Source organism: Sapajus apella, unplaced genomic scaffold (genome assembly GCF_009761245.1).
Source record: "Sapajus apella isolate SASKATOON/1434 unplaced genomic scaffold, GSC_monkey_1.0 scaffold33, whole genome shotgun sequence".
NCBI lineage: Eukaryota > Metazoa > Chordata > Mammalia > Primates > Cebidae > Sapajus > Sapajus apella.
In genome coordinates this window covers 7,239,382-7,243,989 of record NW_022436973.1, presented here as the reverse complement: position 1 = coordinate 7,243,989, position 4,608 = coordinate 7,239,382, and the positions used below count along the sequence as shown (strand labels likewise).

Sequence of the window (4,608 nt, the reverse complement as noted above, 5' to 3'; positions counted from 1 at the left end):
CCGTAGGAGGGAGAGCAGGAGCGAGCGCGCGAGCGAGCGGGGCATTTCTGCGCAGCTCGAGCGCGCCTAGGAGCCCGCCGGGGCGGCCGCTGGACGCCAGGACCTCGAGACAGCGCCCGGAAGCCGCGCCGCCGCAGCCAGGTTAGCCGCGCCCGCCGTCCCCCTCTGCGTCCCGGGGTCCCCGCCGCGTCGGGTCCCGCCTGTGCGTGTGGGTTGGCTGCCGAGGGCGGCGGGCTAGATCTCCGATCTTCGGGCACTGACAGGCCGGCGGGCCGGCTCCGGGAGCCCCGGGCTTCGGTTGGTGACTGTCGGAACTGGCGCGGGTTCTTGTGTGGGGCTCACGTCTCCGAGTGTGTGTTAGGTGTGAGCGCGCGTGTGCCCGTGGAGCTGTGCGAGCGGCCGCTCGGGGTGCGCGCGTGCGTGTGTGCACCGTGTGTGCGGGTGTGAGGGTGTGTGCCTGTGTGTCTTCCCGCGCCAGGGCTGAGCGGTGCGTGCGCATCTGGGTGAGGGTGCGCGTGTCTGCGTGTGTCCGTCGGTGAATGTGCCTGTGAGAGGGTGTGTCCGAATGTGCAGCAGCGTGTACACCTCTGGGCGAGAGCGTGTGCCCGTGGCTTCGCTTGTGGCTGGAGCCTGTGGCGGGTGTGTGTGTGTCGCTGTGTGCGCTCCAGTGTGACTCCCGGGTGTGTGCATGTGAGGGCCGGTGTGCGCCCGCGTAGCCCCAGTGTGCGTGTGCGCGGCTTTGTCTTCGCACTGCCGGGAGGAAGGGGTGGAGGCGGCGATCCAGGAGCTGCCGTCGCTGGGAGCTGGGCACCTGGCTCGGGCGGAGGGTGGCGGTGGCGGGGGCGTCCCTTCCCGGTCGGGCGGAGACTCCCTGCTGGCAGGTGGGCGGCCACACCCCGGGGGCCGTGGGGAACGGGTCTGACAGCGGATCCTGCGTTCTGACCTGCGCTGGAGCGGAGGGCGTGTCCTGCCTGAAGCCTGTGTGTGTGTGTGTGTGTGTGTGTGTGTGTGTGTGTGTGTGTGCACGCGCGCTCGCGCATGTGTGGATGTGGATGTGGGTGTGGGTGCAGGGTGGTAGTAATAGCAACAGCAGTTTCCAGGCTGGTGACCAGCTGGTTCAGGGATTCATTTCCTATTGTGGCCAGGACCTTTCCCTGTTGGGCTCCCCCAGTCCCCCACCAGACCTAGCCTGTGCGCCCAGTCTCACCCGTGCAGCGCTCTGGGTGGGTGGGTAGTTAGGTGGGTAGAAGCTCAGGTGCCCTGAAAGGACTAGGAGGGAGAACCACTCTCTTAAAGGGCCAGCTCCTCACTCCAAGGAATCCCTCCTCAGGAGACCTCTCTACTTTCAAAGAGATGCCTCTCGGTATGTCCTTACCCTTTTTCTTCCAGTACTGGTGCAGTGAGGCATTTCTAGATCTATAGTGTGTGTGCATGTGTCCCCTCTGTGTACTACTTGTACATTTGAGTGTATGGTGAACAGTGAAAGTGCATCTCTTGATGTATATGTGTGTGTGTTTTTACAAGTTCTGGTATATTTGTTTTTATGTATATGTAGTTGTTTGTATATTAGTCTGTGCATGTGGGTTTGTAGAGAAGTGGCATTTTGCTGTCAACTGGAATAGGATAGAAACATTCTGTCCAGGGCCACTCTATTTTTGAAAAACGGAGTGAAAAGGAAGTTTGGGAATTTTGTCTGTGGCTTTGTAGGTTTCAGATACTGGTACTGAAATGTAGGTAGATTGCATTTTGACTGTGATACAAGGGTAGAGAGAAGTAGAGCCTTGCAGGACGAAGGAATCATTCTGCCAGAAGGATATCCAAGTGCAAGAATTCTTCCTTTGGTTCCAGTTCTTCCCCATAATGTCACCTCTCCCTTTGCTGCTTGGCTTGCCAGGATATAGGACACAGGATTTAGAGTGTAAAGGGAGGGAGCTGCAAGTGTAAAAGGAAGGAAGGTGGATGGGTGATAGGATTGGGGGCCAGCAGCAGATTTCTGCAATTCTTAAAAATGTTTCCCTGCCAAAGGCAGCAGAGGCTGGGGAAAGCTGAGCTTGCTGTCTCCTCCTTGAATCCCGGATTCCCAGGATATGGGGAAAGCTGGCCCGGAGTTCATGAGCTCTGGAGTCTGGGCCAGGGATCTTTTGTCCTGTTCTGTCACCCAGACTGGAGTGCAGGCACTGGCACGATCTCAGCTTACTGCAGCCTCTGCCTCCTGGGTTCAAGAGATTCTCCCACCTCAACCTCCCCAATAGCTGGGACTACAGGCACATGCCACCATGCCCAGCTTTTTTTTTTTTTTTTTTTTTTTTTGATACAGAGTTTCCCTCTTGTTGCCCAGGCTGGAGTTCAATGGCATGATCTCGGCTCACTGCAACCTCTGTCTCCTGGGTTCAAGCAATTCTTCTGCCTCAGCCTCCTGAGTAGCTGGGATTAGAGGCGCCCACCACCACACCCAGCTAATATTTGTATTTTTAGTAGAAACGGGGTTTCATCATGTTGGCCAGGCTGGTCTTGAACTCCTGACCTTGGGTGATCCACCCGCCTTGGCCTCCCAAAGTGCTGGGATTACAGGTGTGAGCCACCACACCCAGCCTAATTTTTGTATTTTTTTTTTTTTTTTTTTTTGCCACAAAGTTACCATGAGATAATTTTTGTATTTTTAGTGGAGACAGGGTTTTGCCATGTTGGTCAGGCTGGTCTCGAACGCCTGACCTCAAGGGATCTGCCTCCCTTGGCCTCCCAAAGTCCTGGGATTACAGGTGTGAGCTCAGGATCTTCTTTTGACTTTAGTCAACCCCTTTATGTGTTTATGTCTTCACCCAACACTTTTTATTAAGCTTCTTTATATGAAAGAGCCTACACTCCATTAGCCTCAATTTCCCTGGCTGAGCAGCTAGTGGGCTAGTTTGGGACTTTGAGGCCCCTTCCCTTGATCACATTGCTAGAGTTTGTCTCATTGTTACCCAGGTTTGGGAATCCACCCTTCTAGTCCCCAGAGATCCTGGCCATGGTCCTCACTACTGATCTCCCCACCCATATACTCTAGTCTAGAGCTGTGGTTCTTTCACCTTGCCAACAGCAGCAGAGTCACCTGGAAGTTTGTTAGAAATGCAGTTTCTTGGTTCTCATGCCAGATCTAGGATTCAATAACTCTGGGGGTATGGCCCAGCAATGTATATTTTAACAAACACGGGTGATTCTTATGTACTCTGGAGGCTCAAGAGAGGTAGAGACAGGGAGCCGGGAATCGTCTATTAATTGAAATATTTGGAAAGCCTCCCATCCCTCCCACAGGTGCCTGAAATAGCCCTCAGGCCCCACCTGGTAGGTAGGAATTCTGCTTTCAAGTCCCAGGTCTTGTGATCTGGGACAAGTTTCTCCTTCAGTGACTAGTGCAGTGACTCTTTGACAGCTTGCTCTGGACCAGGTTCTGAGCAAGGGGGTTCCCTGATCTGCTCAGTTTCTCCAGTTCTTACTTTGATCTATAAGGCCCTTGAGGATCCGGTTCCTGCCCACCTCTGTGGAGACCAGCCACTTTGGCCTTTTAGTTCATCTAGGCACCATGAGCTCTTTTGCTTCTGGAATTTTGCATATCCTATTCCCTCTGTCTAGCATACTCTTCCCTTGCTTCTTGTCTTGATTAACTCTCACTTTTCATACCTCAGCTCAATAGTCACTTTCTCAGGGGGGCCTTTGCCAGCTCTCCAGGCCAAGTCAGTTTTCCCTGTTGTATATTCTTAAAGCTCTCTGTGTCTCACAGGGCCTGTGGGAATTTGTAATTGTTGTTGGATTTTCTTTTTCCCTTCCCTAGACTGTAAATGCCATGTGGGCAGGAACTTGCTTACTAATCTCCTTAGTGTCCCACACAGTGCCTGATTTATGATTTGTGTTCATTAAGCTTGTCAAAATGAGCTAATTTATAAAATGGCAGATTGCACTAAATGATACCCAAAGTTTCATCTCAAGCCTTGACAATGTATAATCCAAGCAGGCCTCAGCCTTTTCTCAAGTAGATGTACCTGTCTTTTTCACTGCTGTGTCTCCCATCTCTGGGCCATAGATTTGAGCACTTGCCATGTGTCTAGGCCCATGCTGGGCTCTGCTCTGAAAGAGGCAGGAGGAAGCTCCTCAGGAGATACAGTCTAGCTGGGGTTCTGTGTCTTCCTGGATTAGGATTCTGCTGGAATGAGAAGAGGAAAAGCATTGGAAGAGGAATCCAAAGATCTGGGTCCATGTCTTGTTACATGACTGAGGGCCAATCACTTTCCCCTTTTGGCACGTGTCCTCCTCTATAAAATGAAGGTATTGGGATGGTTGCCATTCTTAGTAGTGGTTACTAGCACTGGCTCTGGAATCATTCAGGCTTTGCCATGTGCTAGTTGAGGGGACTAGGGCAAGTGATTACATCTCCTCATTTCCTTACTGTAAAATAGGACCAGTACTAGTATCTGTTTCATAGGATTGTTTTGAGAATTAAATAACATACATGAAATGCTTAGCATAATGTGAGTGCATAATAAACATTTGATACATGTCAGCTATTGTGACCATTATGGCTACTCCACAATTCAGCTCGACATTCTTTTTTTTTTTTTTTTTTTTTTTTTT

At 51.8% G+C, this 4,608-nt stretch overlaps 1 protein-coding gene across 2 annotated transcripts in view; it reads left to right on the top strand.

Moving 5' to 3' along the window:
* The window catches only part of EPB41L1 (erythrocyte membrane protein band 4.1 like 1), a 145,314-nt gene continuing 140,706 nt past the window's right edge, over positions 1-4,608 (top strand). The window contains exon 1 of one of the 2 annotated variants that reach the window (XM_032295056.1): positions 1-141. The gene's annotated coding sequence lies outside the window, so the exon portion shown is untranslated. The remainder of the gene's footprint in view (positions 142-4,608) is intronic. The other variant, XM_032295057.1, reaches the window with a different exon arrangement.